Below are 17,591 nucleotides of genomic sequence, written 5' to 3'. Positions count from 1 at the left end.
CGGCCCTAAGGGCCGGTTCACACTCCATACATTTTAAGTTGCTTTTTTTTTCTGCATTCAAAACGCACAGAAAGTAGGTGATATGGTGGTTGGTGTCATAGTTCACATCAGCGCTCGCAGTTCCAGTGCGTTTCGGATGCATTAAAAAAAAGTAGAACAGGCCGCATTTTTCCTGCTCAGAACTGCGGTAGAATGCATCAAAAACGCAACAAAATGCACCGAAAACACACATGTCCCTATTTAGATTGAAGAAAAAGAGAGCGGGAATAATGATCTGGAACGAATCAAAACCGCGGCCAAAACGCATCAAAAACTATACAAAACCGCGTATGCAAAAACGCATCCGGAACATATCTGCACTGCGTTTCTGTAGTGTGATCCGGCCCTAAGGGCCAGTTCACACTCCATGCGTTTTCAGTTGCTGTTTTTTCTGCATCCGAAACGCACAGAAAGTCGGTGATATGGTTGTCAATGTCATAGTTCACATCAGCGCTTGCAGTTCCGATTTTTTTTGTTGCAGTTACAACAAAAAAAAGTAGATCAGGCTGCATTTTTCCGGCACAGAACTGCGCTGGAACGCGTCAAAATGCAACAAAAACACAACAAAACGCACTGGAAGCCACCAAGAATGCACTGGAACACATACGTCCCTATTTAGATTGAAGAGGAGGGGGGAAAATGGACTGTAACACATTAAAAATGCGGCCAAAACGCATCAAAAACGATACAAAATTGCATATGCAAAAAGCATCATATCTGGACTGCGTTTCCGTAATGTGATCCGGCCCTAAGGGGGGGTTTTATTGCACAGAACTGTACTGGAATGCAGTAAAACGCATAAAAATTGCAACAAAACGCACTGGAACACACATGTCCCTATTTAGATTGAAGAAAAAGAGAGGGAATAATGATCTGGAACCAATCAAAACCACGGCCAAAATGCACCAAAAACGATACAAAAATGCATATGCAAAAACGCATCCGGAACATATCTGCACTGCGTTTCTGTAGTGTGATCCGGCCCTAAGGGTCAGTTCACACTGCATGCGTTTTCAGTTGCTTTTTTTTCTGCATCCGAAACGCACAGAAAGTAGGTGATATGGTTGTCAATGCCATCGTTCACATCAGTTCCGGTTGCAAAAGTAGAACAGGCTGCATTTTTACCTCAAAGAACTGTACTGGAACGCGGTAAAATGCAACAAAAACGCACTGGAAGTAACCAAATATGCACTGGAACACACGTCCCTATATAGATTGAAGAAAAAGAGAGAGGGAAAGATGATCTGGAACTTATCAAAAACGCGGCCAAAATGCGTCAAAAATGCGCAGAATCGGATGGCATAGGTGTGAATACCCGTGTGATCTGATTCTAGTGCGGACCCAAAAAAGGGTCCTGCATGTTTTTGGTGCCGTGTGTTTTGAGCGCACCACACGCAAATCGCATGTGCGGTTCCTGTGCAAATCACATGCGATGTACCGCACTGCATGAGTGTGAACCCAGCCTGAGGGAACATAGAAGAAATGGGGCTACCTAGGACTAAACTGGCACTAACAGGAGGGGAGGACACAGGAAGATACCAAAATCACACTGTAAACAAGTAGTGGTCCAGTGAAAAATTAAACTGGAATTACTGGAATCCACAGGAAGGTGGTGCTGAAAATAAAAAATGAATTTACAATTCCCGTACAGATCGTGGGGAGATTTGATGGACTTCCAGATGAACAAATGAACATCGCCGATCCCTTGCATTCCAATAAAGCACGGGTGTCAAACTGGAGGCCCTCCAGCTGTTACCAAACTAAAACTTCACTATATCTGGTCTCCCCGGACCCTGCATTCACTATATATCCGCTCTCCCCGGACCCGGCATTCACTATATCCTCTCTCCCCGGACCCTGCATTCACTATATATCCGCTCTCCCCGGACCCCGCATTCACTATATCCGCTCTCCCCGGACCCTGCATTCACTATATCCGCTCTCCCCGGACCCTGCATTCACTATATCTGGTCTCCTTAGACCCTGCATTCACTAAATCTGCTCTCCCCGGACCCTGCATTCCCTATATCTGCTCTCCCCGGACCCTGCATCCACTATATCCGCTCTCCCCGAACCCCGCATTCACTATATCTGGTCTCCCCGGACCCTGCATTCACTAAATCTGCTCTCCCCGGACCCTGCATTCCCTATATCTGCTCTCCCCGGACCCTGCATTCACTATATCCAATCTCCCCGGACCCTGCATTCACTATATCCGCTCTCCCCGGACCCTGCATTCACTATATCCGCTCTCCCCGGACCCTGCATTCACTATATCCGCTCTCCCCGGACCCTGCATTCACTATATCCGATCTCCCCAGACCCTGCATTCACTATATCCGCTCTCCCCGGACCCTGCATTCACTATATCTGGTCTCCCCGGACCCCGCATTCACTATATCCGCACTCCCCAGACCCTGCATTCACTATATCCGATCTCCCCAGACCCTGAATTCACCATATCCGGTCCCCCCGGACCCCGCATTCACTATATCTGTTCTCCCCGGACCCTGCATTCACTATATCTGGTCTCCCCGGACCCTGCATTCACTATATCTGGTCTCCCCGGACCCTGCATTCACTATATCTGGTCTCCCCGGACCCCGCATTCACTATATCCGCACTCCCCAGACCCTGCATTCACTATATCCGATCTCCCCAGACCCTGCATTCACCATATCCGGTCCCCCCGTACCCTGCATTTACTATATCCGGTCCCCCCGTACCCTGCATTCACCATATCTGGTCCCCCTGTACCCTGCGTTTTCACCCCGGTGCGGTTTTTTGGAAAGGATCGGGGACTTTTTTAAAGGCAAAATGTTGCGTTTTTGGTTCTATCGACTTCAGAAAAGCATGTAGTGATGCGTTTTTAATCTGCCCAGCAACAAGTTGGAGAAAGCAAAACGCATCAAAAGCGCAAAACAAGCACTGCAGAAATGCATCAAACGCAAACGGCATAAGTGTGAACCTCGCCTTAGGGTGGGACGTGTTTGCGGAGTGGCCCCAGTTTCCTAAATGGGTGGCATGGGGCGACCAATGGAAAGGAGGCGGGGTTATCGTTCTTCCTGCGGTCACCACGCTTTTCATGCACGGAAACGTTCTGCCAGCCCCCTGCGATCGTGTGGTTGCAGCACAGCAGTGCAGGGGTTCAGGGGTTAAAGCGGGTGGTGAGGAGGCAATGAGACACCTCACCGCCTGTCAAATGCTCTCTGAAGAGCGATCCGAACACAGATCAGTAATGCACAGAAAGTAGGTATCGTTTCAGCCACGGCCATGCTATGTGTACACCCCCCCAGGGGGCAGTAAAAGCATGGCTCAACCACTGGGTTTTACCGCCCCCTCCTTGTGGGTCACAACAAATGTACTTGCACAGTTTCTTGTAGCCAAAACTGAGGTCTTGAACTGAGATGCTCCCCCTCCAAGAACAATGGCTTCAGTTTTTAGAAGCTGAATGGGGGCCTGACCCCCTCCCCCCGCCCCCACGACACCCCCGATTCATCCCCCTGCCCTCTGCCAAGTGCGGCTCTTTCCATCCCTTTGATTCGCGGCTCTCCTTACACCGTACTTGGCGGGATGGCGATCCCCACACTTCTCTTTTGTTTTTCAAGTGGAGCTTTTGAAAGTGCAGCTGAATCGGCCTGGGAAGGACCGATTCGTGGCAACAAATCAGACATGATACAAAATAACCCCCTGCGTGTGGTCCCCCCCCCCTTCTGTTAAAGGGGAAATCTTCCAGACCGCCAAGTCCCCGCGACCAGCTTCCAAATCGCCGTTTTGTTATTGGATGTCATTGGCTGGCAGCGATGTCGCTGTAGGAGGAATAAAAATGACACTTTTATTGAAACAAACACAGCTGGACGGGAAGCTGCTAATGTGACGCCAATCTGGTGCGCCATCGCCGCAATCGCCGCAACTCGCCTTCATTATGTAACGCTCTGCGTGGGAACGGCGCAGGAGTGGCGGCTGTCTATTGTACGCATGTTTCCTAGTGGAGGGCGAAGAGCGGCAAACGCACCTCAACTGTGTGCAATCGGTCAGCTCAACAGCCTGCAGTCAGGGCCGGTTCACATCAGGGGCGGACTGACCATTTGGAAACTCAGGCACTGCCCGAGGGCCCGGGGTCAGTAAGGGGTCCCATGAGATGCCCCTGGTACCTTTTTCATAGGCTTTTTTGAGTTTGGGCAAGGACACAGGGGCCCCATGATCCCTTATTGCCTGGGGGCCCCATGAGTTGTCAGTCCGCCCCTGATCACACTATAGAAAAGCAGTCCAGATGTGTTTTTACATGCGTGTTTTTGACATGTTTCTGGCACATTCCAGTGCATTTGGACCCTGCATTCACTATATCCGGTCTCCCCGGACCCTGCATTCACTATATCCGGTCTCCCCGGACCCTGCATTCACTATATCCAGTCTCCCCGGACCCTGCATTCACTATATCCGCTCTCCCCGGACCCTGCATTCACTATATCTGCTCTCCCCGGACCCTGCATTCACTATATCTGCTCTCCCCGGACCCTGCATTCACTATATCCGGTCTCCCCAGACCCTGCATTCACTATATCTGCTCTCCCCGGACCCCGCATTCACTATATCTGCTCTCCCCGGACCCTGCATTCACTATATCCGGTCTCCCCGGACCCTGCATTCACTATATCCGGTCTCCCCAGACCCCGAATTCACTATATCTGGTCTCCCCGGACCCCGCATTCACTATATCTGATCTCCCCAGACCCTGCATTCACTATATCTGGTCTCCCCGGACCCTGCATTCACTATATCTGGTCTCCCCGGACCCCGCATTCACTATATCTGATCTCCCCAGACCCTGCATTCACTATATCCGGTTTCCCCGGACCCTGCATTCACTATATCCGGTCTCCCCGGACCCTGCATTCACTATATCCGGTCTCCCCGGACCCTGCATTCACTATATCTGCTCTCCCCGGACCCTGCATTCACTATATCTGGTCTCCCCGGATCCTGCATTCACTATATCTGGTCTCCCCGGCCCCTGCATTCACTATATCTGGGCTCCCAGGACCCTGCATTCACTATATCTGCTCTCCCCGGACCCTGCATTCACTATATCCGGTCTCCCCAGACCCGGCATTCACTATATCCGCTCCCCCTGGACCCTGCATTCACTATATCCGCTCTCCCCGGACCCTGCATTCACTATATCTGCTCTCCCTGGACCCTGCATTCACTATATCTGGTCTCCCTGGCCCCTGCATTCACTATATCTGCTCTCCCCGGACCCTGCATTCACTATATCTGCTCTCCCTGGACCCTGCATTCACTATATCTGGTCTCCCCGGACCCTGCATTCACTATATCTGGGCTCCCCGGCCCCTGCATTCACTATATCCGGTCTCCCCGGACCCTGCATTCACTATATCCGCTCTCCCCGGACCCTGCATTCACTATATCTGCTCTCCCCGGACCCTGCATTCACTATATCCGGTCTCCCCAGACCCTGCATTCACTATATCTGCTCTCCCCGGACCCCGCATTCACTATATCTGCTCTCCCCGGACCCTGCATTCACTATATCCGGTCTCCCCGGACCCTGCATTCACTATATCCGGTCTCCCCAGACCCCGAATTCACTATATCTGGTCTCCCCGGACCCCGCATTCACTATATCTGATCTCCCCAGACCCTGCATTCACTATATCTGGTCTCCCCGGACCCTGCATTCACTATATCTGGTCTCCCCGGACCCCGCATTCACTATATCTGATCTCCCCAGACCCTGCATTCACTATATCCGGTCTCCCCGGACCCTGCATTCACTATATCCGGTCTCCCCGGACCCCGCATTCACTATATCTGATCTCCCCAGACCCTGCATTCACTATATCTGGTCTCCCCGGACCCTGCATTCACTATATCTGGTCTCCCCGGACCCCGCATTCACTATATCTGATCTCCCCGGACCCTGCATTCACTATATCCGGTCTCCCCGGACCCTGCATTCACTATATCCGGTCTCCCCGGCCCCTGCATTCACTATATCTGGGCTCCCAGGACCCTGCATTCACTATATCTGCTCTCCCTGGCCCCTGCATTCACTATATCTGCTCTCCCTGGACCCTGCATTCACTATATCTGGTCTCCCCGGACCCTGCATTCACTATATCTGCTCTCCCTGGACCCTGCATTCACTATATCTGGTCTCCCCGGACCCTGCATTCACTATATCTGGGCTCCCCGGCCCCTGCATTCACTATATCCGGGCTCCCAGGACCCTGCATTCACTATATCCGCTCTCCCCGGACCCTGCATTCACTATATCCGGTCTCCCCAGACCCCGAATTCACTATATCTGGTCTCCCCGGACCCCGCATTCACTATATCTGATCTCCCCGGACCCTGCATTCACTATATCCGGTCTCCCCGGACCCTGCATTCACTATATCCGGTCTCCCCGGCCCCTGCATTCACTATATCTGGGCTCCCAGGACCCTGCATTCACTATATCTGCTCTCCCTGGCCCCTGCATTCACTATATCTGCTCTCCCTGGACCCTGCATTCACTATATCTGGTCTCCCCGGACCCTGCATTCACTATATCTGCTCTCCCTGGACCCTGCATTCACTATATCTGGTCTCCCCGGACCCTGCATTCACTATATCTGGGCTCCCCGGCCCCTGCATTCACTATATCCGGGCTCCCAGGACCCTGCATTCACTATATCCGCTCTCCCCGGACCCTGCATTCACTATATCCGGTCTCCCCAGACCCCGAATTCACTATATCTGGGCTCCCCGGCCCCTGCATTCACTATATCCGGGCTCCCAGGACCCTGCATTTACTATATCCGGTCTCCCCGGACCCTGCATTCACTATATCTGATCTCCCCAGACCCCGCATTCACTATATCTGGTCTCCCCGGACCCTGCATTCACTATATCCGATCTCCCCAGACCCTGCATTCACTATATCCGGTCTCCCCGAACCCTGCATTCACTATATCCGGTCTCCCCGGACCCTGCATTCACTATATCTGCTCTCCCCGGACCCTGCATTCACTATATCTGCTCTCCCCGGACCCTGCATTCACTATATCCGGTCTCCCCAGACCCTGCATTCACTATATCTGCTCTCCCCGGACCCCGCATTCACTATATCTGCTCTCCCCGGACCCTGCATTCACTATATCCGGTCTCCCCGGACCCTGCATTCACTATATCCGGTCTCCCCAGACCCCGAATTCACTATATCTGGTCTCCCCGGACCCCGCATTCACTATATCTGATCTCCCCAGACCCTGCATTCACTATATCTGGTCTCCCCGGACCCTGCATTCACTATATCTGGTCTCCCCGGACCCCACATTCACTATATCTGATCTCCCCAGACCCTGCATTCACTATATCCGGTCTCCCCGGACCCTGCATTCACTATATCCGGTCTCCCCGGACCCCGCATTCACTATATCTGATCTCCCCAGACCCTGCATTCACTATATCTGGTCTCCCCGGACCCTGCATTCACTATATCTGGTCTCCCCGGACCCCGCATTCACTATATCTGATCTCCCCAGACCCTGCATTCACTATATCCGGTCTCCCCGGACCCTGCATTCACTATATCCGGTCTCCCCGGCCCCTGCATTCACTATATCTGGGCTCCCAGGACCCTGCATTCACTATATCTGCTCTCCCTGGCCCCTGCATTCACTATATCTGCTCTCCCTGGACCCTGCATTCACTATATCTGGTCTCCCCGGACCCTGCATTCACTATATCTGCTCTCCCCGGACCCTGCATTCACTATATCTGCTCTCCCTGGACCCTGCATTCACTATATCTGGTCTCCCCGGACCCTGCATTCACTATATCTGGGCTCCCCGGCCCCTGCATTCACTATATCCGGGCTCCCAGGACCCTGCATTCACTATATCCGCTCTCCCCGGACCCTGCATTCACTATATCCGGTCTCCCCAGACCCCGAATTCACTATATCTGGGCTCCCCGGCCCCTGCATTCACTATATCCGGGCTCCCAGGACCCTGCATTTACTATATCCGGTCTCCCCGGACCCTGCATTCACTATATCTGATCTCCCCAGACCCCGCATTCACTATATCTGGTCTCCCCGGACCCTGCATTCACTATATCCGATCTCCCCAGACCCTGCATTCACTATATCCGGTCTCCCCGAACCCTGCATTCACTATATCCGGTCTCCCCGGACCCTGCATTCACTATATCCGGTCACCCCGGACCCTGCATTCACTATATACAGTCTCCCCGGACCCTGCATTCACTATATCCGGTCTCCCTGGACCCCGCATTCACTATATCTGCTCTCCCCGGACTCTGCATTCACTATATCTGGTCTCCCTGGATCCTGCATTCACTATATCTGGTCTCCCCGGACCCTGCATTCACTATATCTGGTCTCCCCGGCCCCTGCATTCACTATATCCGGTCTCCCCAGACCCGGCATTCACTATATCCGCTCCCCCTGGACCCTGCATTCACTATATGCATTCACTATATTTGCTCTCCCTGGACCCTGCATTCACTATATCTGGTCTCCCCGGCCCCTGCATTCACTATATCTGGTCTCCCCGGACCCTGCATTCACTATATCTGCTCTCCCTGGACCCTGCATTCACTATATCTGGTCTCCCCGGCCCCTGCATTCACTATATCTGGGCTCCCAGGACCCTGCATTCACTATATCCACTCTCCCCGGACCCTGCATTCACTATATCCGGTCTCCCCAGACCCCGAATTCACTATATGTGGTCTCCCCGGACCCCGCATTCACTATATCTGATCTCCCCAGACCCCGCATTCACTATATCTGGTCTCCCCGGACCCCGCATTCACTATATCTGATCTCCCCAGACCCTGCATTCACTATACCTGGTCCCCCCGAACCCTGCATTCACTATATCCGGTCTCCCCGGACCCTGCATTCACTATATCCGGTCACCCCGGACCCTGCATTCACTATATACAGTCTCCCCGGACCCTGCATTCACTATATCCGGTCTCCCTGGACCCCGCATTCACTATATCCGCTCTCCCCGGACCCTGCATTCACTATATCTGGTCTCCCTGGATCCTGCATTCACTATATCTGGTCTCCCCGGCCCCTGCATTCACTATATCTGGGCTCCCAGGACCCTGCATTCACTATATCTGGGCTCCCAGGACCCTGCATTCACTATATCTGCTCTCCCCGGACCCCGCATTCACTATATCCGCTCTCCCTGGACCCTGCATTCACTATATCTGGTCTCCCCGGCCCCTGCATTCACTATATCCGGTCTCCCCAGACCCTGCATTCACTATATCTGGTCTCCCAGGACCCTGCATTCACTATATCTGGTCTCCCAGGACCCTGCATTCACTATATCTGGTCTCCCAGGACCCTGCATTCACTATATCTGGTCCCCCAGGACCCTGCATTCACTATATCTGGTCTCCCACAGTACACAGAACATAGAAACACAATTATTTTAGTAAATATAAACTGCTACATACCTTTTCTTATCAGCAGTATAAAGCAGTCTTGTGACTTCTATCAGTGTCCAGCAGAGCACTAGTTAATCTTGTAGGAGTTTTCATTCTCCCCTGATTGTCCTTTGAGGCTGCAAAACCCCTGACCTTATGTCTGGACAGTGCTGATTGGTCCTGTGTTGATCACATGCACCCTCCCAAGGGAAAAAAAATAACTCTCTAGCAATACACACCCAACTGAGCATGTGCACCGGAGTCATTTATTCCACAAGCATGGCAGCTGACATAAAAAGCTGGCGGCTTGTAGGTTTAGTTCAACTTTAAGGCTCCATTCAAGTGCGACAGCGCATGCGTTCCTGTACATTTTCCATCCAGGTCCCAATCAGAGTCCCCTTACATCCAGGTCCCTATTAGAGTCCTTTCACATTCAGGTCCCCATTAGAGTTCCCTTACATCCAGGTCCCCATTAGAGTCCTTTTAAATTCAGGTCCCCATCATAGTCCCCTTACATCCAGGTCCCCATCAGAGTCCCCTTACATCCAGGTTCCCATCAGAGTCCCCTTACATCCAGGTCCCCAGCAGAGTCCCCTTACATCCAGGTCCCTATTAGAGTCCCCTTACATCCAGGTCCCTATTAGAGTCCCCTTACATCCAGGTCCCCAGCAGAGTCCCCTTACATCCAGGTCCCTATTAGAGTCCCCTTACATCCAAGTCCCTATTAGAGTCCCCTTACATCCAGATCCCTATTAGAGTTACCTTACATCCAGGTCCCTATTAGAGTCCCCTTACATCCAGGTCCCCATCAGAGTCCCCTTACATCCAGGTCCCATCAGAGTCCCCTTACATCCAGGTCCCCATCAGAGTCTCCTAAATTCCAGGTCCCCATTAGAGTCCCCTTACATCCAGGTCCCCATTAGAGTCTCCTTAGATCCAGGTCCCCAGCAGATTCCCCTTACATCCAGGTCCCCATCAGAGTCTCCTTACATCCAGGTCCCCATTAGAGTCCCCTTACATCCAGGTCCCCATTAGAGTCTCCTTAGATCCAGGTCCCCAGCAGATTCCCCTTACATCCAGGTCCCCATCAGAGTCTCCTTACATCCAGGTCCCCATCAGAGTCCCCTTACATCCAGGTCCCTATTTGAGACCCCTTACATCCAGGTCCCCAGCAGAGTCCCCTTACATCCAGGTCCCTATTAGAGTCCCCTTACATCCAGGTCCCTATTAAAGTCCCCTTACATCCAGGTCATCCAGGCATTTGTAAATGTCAAAAGCCAATATAAAGAAATAATAGCGGTAAAAGTAAAGCACTTTTGGGTTCAACCAATCATTTTTTGTGTAATTCTTCTTTAAAGGGGCGTGGCAGGGTGTGTGTCCAATACTTACATACTTTTGATAATAGGTGTCCCTCGTTCCCATCTCACAAAGTTGGGAGGTATGTCCTCCTTACATCCAGGTCCCTATCAGAATCCCCCTTACATCCAGGTCCCTATCAGAATCCCCCTTACATCCGGGTCTCCATCAGAATCCCCCTTACATCCGGGTATCCATCAGAATCCCCCTTACATCCGGGTCCCCATCAGAATCCCCCTTACATCCGCGTCCCCATCAGAGTCCCCCTTACATCCGCGTCCCCATCAGAGTCCCCCTTACATCCGAGTCCCCATCAGAGTCCCCCTTACATCCGGGTCCCCATCAGAATCCCCCTTACATCCGCGTCCCCATCAGAATCCCCCTTACATCCGCGTCCCCATCAGAATCCCCCTTACATCCGGGTCCCCATCAGAATCCCCCTTACATCCGGGTACCCATCAGAATCCCCCTTACATCCGGGTCCCCATCAGAATCCCCCTTACATCCGCGTCCCCATCAGAATCCCCCTTACATCCGCGTCCCCATCAGAATCCCCCTTACATCCGGGTCCCCATCAGAATCCCCCTTACATCCGGGTCCCCATCAGAATCCCCCTTACATCCGCGTCCCCATCAGAATCCCCCTTACATCCGGGTCCCCATCAGAATCCCCCTTACATCCGGGTCCCCATCAGAATCCCCCTTACATCCGCGTCCCCATCAGAATCCCCCTTACATCCGCATCCCCATCAGAATCCCCCTTACATCCGCGTCCCCATCAGAATCCCCCTTACATCTGGGTCCCCATCAGAATCCCCCTTACATCCGGGTCCCCATCAGAATCCCTCTTACATCCGCGTCCCCATCAGAATCCCCCTTTACATCCGGGTCCCCATCAGAATCCCCCTTATATCCGAGTCCCCATCAGAGTCCCCCTTACATCTGGGTCCCCATCAGAATCCCCGTTACATCCGCGTTCCCATCAGAATCCCCCTTTACATCTGGGTCCCCATCAGAATCCCCCTTTACATCCGCGTCCCCATCAGAATCCCCCTTACATCCGCGTCCCCATCAGAATCCCCCTTACATCCGCGTCCCCATCAGAATCCCCCTTACATCCGGGTCCCCATCAGAATCCCCCTTATATCCGAGTCCCCATCAGAGTCCACCTTACATCTGGGTCCCCATCAGAATCCCCCTTACATCCGCGTTCCCATCAGAATCCCCCTTACATCCGGGTCCCCATCAGAATCCCCCTTACATCCGCGTCCCCATCAGAATCCCCCTTACATCCGCGTCCCCATCAGAATCCCCCTTACATCCGGGTCCCCATCAGAATCCCCCTTACATCCGGGTCCCCATCAGAATCCCCCTTACATCCGGGTCCCCATCAGAATCCCCCTTACATCCGCGTCCCCATCAGAATCCCCCTTACATCCGCGTCCCCATCAGAATCCCCCTTACATCCGGGTCCCCATCAGAATCCCCCTTACATCCGGGTCCCCATCAGAATCCCCCTTACATCCGCATCCCCATCAGAATCCCCCTTACATCCGGGTCCCCATCAGAATCCCCCTTACATCCGGGTCCCCATCAGAATCCCCCTTACATCCGCGTCCCCATCAGAATCCCCCTTTACATCCGGGTCCCCATCAGAATCCCCCTTATATCCGAGTCCCCATCAGAGTCCCCCTTACATCTGGGTCCCCATCAGAATCCCCCTTACATCCGCATCCCCATCAGAATCCCCCTTACATCCGCGTCCCCATCAGAATCCCCCTTACATCCGGGTCCCCATCAGAATCCCCCTTACATCCGCGTTCCCATCAGAATCCCCCTTTACATCTGGGTCCCCATCAGAATCCCCCTTTACATCCGGGTCCCCATCAGAATCCCCCTTATATCCGAGTCCCCATCAGAGTCCCCCTTACATCTGGGTCCCCATCAGAGTCCCCCTTACATCTGGGTCCCCATCAGAATCCCCCTTACATCCGGGTCCCCATCAGAATCCCCCTTACATCCGCGTCCCCATCAGAATCCCCCTTACATCTGCGTCCCCATCAGAATCCCCCTTACATCCGCGTCCCCATCAGAATCCCCCTTACATCCGCGTCCCCATCAGAATCCCCCTTACATCCGGGTCCCCATCAGAATCCCCCTTATATCCGAGTCCCCATCAGAGTCCCCCTTACATCTGGGTCCCCATCAGAATCCCCCTTACATCCGCGTTCCCATCAGAATCCCCCTTTACATCTGGGTCCCCATCAGAATCCCCCTTTACATCCGGGTCCCCATCAGAATCCCCCTTATATCCGAGTCCCCATCAGAGTCCCCCTTACATCTGGGTCCCCATCAGAATCCCCCTTACATCTGCGTTTCCATCAGAATCCCCCTTACATCCGGGTCCCCATCAGAATCCCCCTTACATCCGGGTCCCCATCAGTATCCCCCTTACATCCGGGTCCCCATCAGAATCCCCCTTATATCCGAGTCTCCATCAGAGTCCCCCTTACATCTGGGTCCCCATCAGAGTCCCCCTTACATCTGGGTCCCCATCAGAATCCCCTTACATCCGCGTCCCCATCAGAATCCCCCTTACATCCGCGTCCCCATCAGAATCCCCCTTACATCCGGGTCCCCATCAGAATCCCCCTTACATCCGGGTCCCCATCAGAATCCCCCTTACATCCGGGTCCCCATCAGAATCCCCCTTACATCCGCGTCCCCATCAGAATCCCCCTTACATCCGCGTCCCCATCAGAATCCCCCTTACATCCGGGTCCCCATCAGAATCCCCCTTACATCCGGGTCCCCATCAGAATCCCCCTTACATCCGCATCCCCATCAGAATCCCCCTTACATCCGGGTCCCCATCAGAATCCCCCTTACATCCGGGTCCCCATCAGAATCCCCCTTACATCCGCGTCCCCATCAGAATCCCCCTTTACATCCGGGTCCCCATCAGAATCCCCCTTATATCCGAGTCCCCATCAGAGTCCCCCTTACATCTGGGTCCCCATCAGAATCCCCCTTACATCCGCATCCCCATCAGAATCCCCCTTACATCCGCGTCCCCATCAGAATCCCCCTTACATCCGGGTCCCCATCAGAATCCCCCTTACATCCGCGTTCCCATCAGAATCCCCCTTTACATCTGGGTCCCCATCAGAATCCCCCTTTACATCCGGGTCCCCATCAGAATCCCCCTTATATCCGAGTCCCCATCAGAGTCCCCCTTACATCTGGGTCCCCATCAGAGTCCCCCTTACATCTGGGTCCCCATCAGAATCCCCCTTACATCCGGGTCCCCATCAGAATCCCCCTTACATCCGCGTCCCCATCAGAATCCCCCTTACATCTGCGTCCCCATCAGAATCCCCCTTACATCCGCGTCCCCATCAGAATCCCCCTTACATCCGCGTCCCCATCAGAATCCCCCTTACATCCGGGTCCCCATCAGAATCCCCCTTATATCCGAGTCCCCATCAGAGTCCCCCTTACATCTGGGTCCCCATCAGAATCCCCCTTACATCCGCGTTCCCATCAGAATCCCCCTTTACATCTGGGTCCCCATCAGAATCCCCCTTTACATCCGGGTCCCCATCAGAATCCCCCTTATATCCGAGTCCCCATCAGAGTCCCCCTTACATCTGGGTCCCCATCAGAATCCCCCTTACATCTGCGTTTCCATCAGAATCCCCCTTACATCCGGGTCCCCATCAGAATCCCCCTTACATCCGGGTCCCCATCAGTATCCCCCTTACATCCGGGTCCCCATCAGAATCCCCCTTATATCCGAGTCTCCATCAGAGTCCCCCTTACATCTGGGTCCCCATCAGAGTCCCCCTTACATCTGGGTCCCCATCAGAATCCCCTTACATCCGGGTCCCCATCAGAATCCCCCTTACATCCGCGTCCCCATCAGAATCCCCCTTACATCCGCGTCCCCATCAGAATCCCCCTTACATCCGCGTCCCCATCAGAATCCCCCTTACATCCGCGTTCCCATCAGAGTCCCCCTTTACATCTGGGTCCCCATCAGAATCCCCCTTTACATCTGGGTCCCCATCAGAATCCCCCTTTACATCTGGGTCCCCATCAGAATCCCCCTTATATCCGAGTCCCCATCAGAGTCCCCCTTACATCTGGGTCCCCATCAGAATCCCCCTTACATCCGCGTTCCCATCAGAATCCCCCTTACATCCGGGTCCCCATCAGAATCCCCCTTACATCCGCGTCCCCATCAGAATCCCCCTTACATCCTCGTCCCCATCAGAATCCCGCTTACATCCGCGTCCCCATTAGAATCCCCCTTACATCCGGGTCCCCATCAGAATCCCCCTTACATCCGGGTCCCCATCAGAATCCCCCTTACATCCGCGTCCCCATCAGAATCCCCCTTACATCCGGGTCCCCATCAGAATCCCCCTTACATCCGGGTCCCCATCAGAATCCCCCTTACATCCGCGTCCCCATCAGAATCCCCCTTACATCCGCGTCCCCATCAGAATCCCCCTTATATCTGCGTCCCCATCAGAATCCCCCTTACATCCGGGTCCCCATCAGAATCCCCCTTACATCCGCGTCCCCATCAGAATCCCCCTTACATCCGGGTCCCCATCAGAATCCCCCTTACATCCGGGTCCCCATCAGAATCCCCCTTACATCCGCGTCCCCATCAGAATCCCCCTTACATCCGCGTCCCCATCAGAATCCCCCTTACATCCGCGTCCCCATCAGAATCCCCCTTACATCCGGGTCCCCATCAGAATCCCCCTTACATCCGGGTCCCCATCAGAATCCCCCTTACATCCGCGTCCCCATCAGAATCCCCCTTACATCCGGGTCCCCATCAGAATCCCCCTTACATCCGCGTCCCCATCAGAATCCCCCTTACATCCGGGTCCCCATCAGAATCCCCCTTACATCCGGGTCCCCATCAGAATCCCCCTTACATCCGCGTCCCCATCAGAATCCCCCTTACATCCTCGTCCCCATCAGAATCCCCCTTACATCCTCGTCCCCATCAGAATCCCCCTTACATCCAGGTCCCCATCAGAATCCCCCTTACATCCGCGTCCCCATCAGAATCCCCTAGGATTGCTACCTCATCCCTTTAAAACCCACCTTTACACATATGAATGACACGAGTTCTGAGGATGATTTACTGCAGATAAGGCACTAAGTGAGTTTAATTACCACCTTAATCAGCCCCAGAACCCGTGTCATTCATATGTATTCTGTATTAAAGGGATGAGGTGGCAACCCTAGAATCCCCCTTACATCCAGGTCCCCATCAGAGTTCCCCTTCATCCGGGTCCCCATCAGAATCCCCCTTACATCTGGGTCCCTATCACAGCCCCCTTACATCCGGGTCCCCATCAGAGTTCCCCTTCATCCGGGTCCCCATCAGAGTCCCCCTTACATCCGGGTCCCCATCAGAGTCCCCCTTACATCCGGGTCCCCATCAGAGTCCCCCTGACATCCGGGTCCCCATCAGAGTCCCCCTTACATTTGGGTCCCCATCAGAGTCCCCCTTACATCCGGGTCCCCATCAGAGTCCCCCTGACATCTGGGTCCCCATTAGAGTCCCCTCCTGCATTGGAGGCCTGCATGAAATCTTGCCGCGGTATGGATTTGGTTAGCGGGCCGCAGTTTGAAGACCCCTAACCTTGAGGCAAAAAAGGGTTACGTTTTCCCTTTAAGATGGCACAGAAGACCGGACGAGACCAAAGACGTCCTCCCTGCCAAAAAAAAATCCCCCTTCTCTAATCAGAGCAGCTGGTAAGCAAAGTATTAATGGAGAGATTACGGAGAGCTGGATGAGTGGTGACGCATTGAGAGGAGGCAGCCGACATCTTGAGTAGCGGAGATACAGCGTGGAGTCAACCCCTGGAACTGAGAAGGCTTAGGAGTGCCGGAGAATGCCATGATTGTATTGGAAGAGCCCTGATAAAAGGCTTATGGGAACATCTTGTGAGAGAACCCAGTCAACTGATAGAAGCAATAAATGATTTGGAGAGGTTCGACAAGAGCTCAGGAGGACCACGCATGACTAGCTCTGGAGGCTTCGGGTCTCCACATGGTCCATGCTCATGGCGGCCTCCCCTCCGTGGATCCGGCTCCCCTAATCTGCGCTCTGCTAGACAAAGGTTAACCGACACAAAGGGTGCGCTGTGTGCTGGAAACTTCGCATAAAATAAATATTAAAAAAAAAAAAATGACTTTGCTGGGAACCACATCTGCTTTGGATCTGCTGCTACAAAGCCGGAGGGTCTTCTTTTATTTAGAGAGATGAGCAGAGGCCGCGGGCTGCAGACAAGCAGAACCTGCGACTGCAGGCCAAGAATTAACCCGCTGCATCCTGTGGCGTGGGAAACGTTCCCGAATAATAAACCCCATGTATGTTTTTGAAACTTTTTTATAAACTGCCACAACATTGAGGGTCCGTTCTCCGTAGGCGTAGGGTTAATGCATGCACAGTAGGCTCCCTAGCGGTCTGATTATGCAACATAGACAGCGGGGCAATCTGGCTCGCCTGATAATACTTGGTTACATTGGGCACCCCAAGACCACCCTGGAGTCTGTGAGCAAAAAGCGTATTTCTGGATACTCTGGGGTGCTTATTGGCCCAGATAAAACGCATAGATTATTTCAGATTTTTGGTGCTGAAAGCGGTACCATTATTTTGCATGGAAATATGACGTTTTTTTATTG

At 53.3% G+C, this 17,591-nt stretch overlaps 1 long non-coding RNA gene across 2 annotated transcripts in view; it reads left to right on the top strand.

Annotated features, from left to right (window-relative positions):
• Positions 1-16,588: 16,588 nt before the first annotated feature.
• The window catches only part of LOC149452181 (uncharacterized), a 123,388-nt gene continuing 122,385 nt past the window's right edge, over positions 16,589-17,591 (top strand). The window contains exon 1 of one of the 2 annotated variants that reach the window (XR_016314915.1): positions 16,589-16,658. This is a non-coding gene — a long non-coding RNA (uncharacterized LOC149452181). The other variant, XR_016314914.1, reaches the window with a different exon arrangement.

Source organism: Staurois parvus, unplaced genomic scaffold, assembly GCF_062004578.1.
Source record: "Staurois parvus isolate SC_StPar_1 unplaced genomic scaffold, SC_StPar_1.0 ptg000491l, whole genome shotgun sequence".
Lineage (NCBI taxonomy): Eukaryota > Metazoa > Chordata > Amphibia > Anura > Ranidae > Staurois > Staurois parvus.
This window is presented reverse-complemented; position numbering and strand designations above follow the sequence as displayed.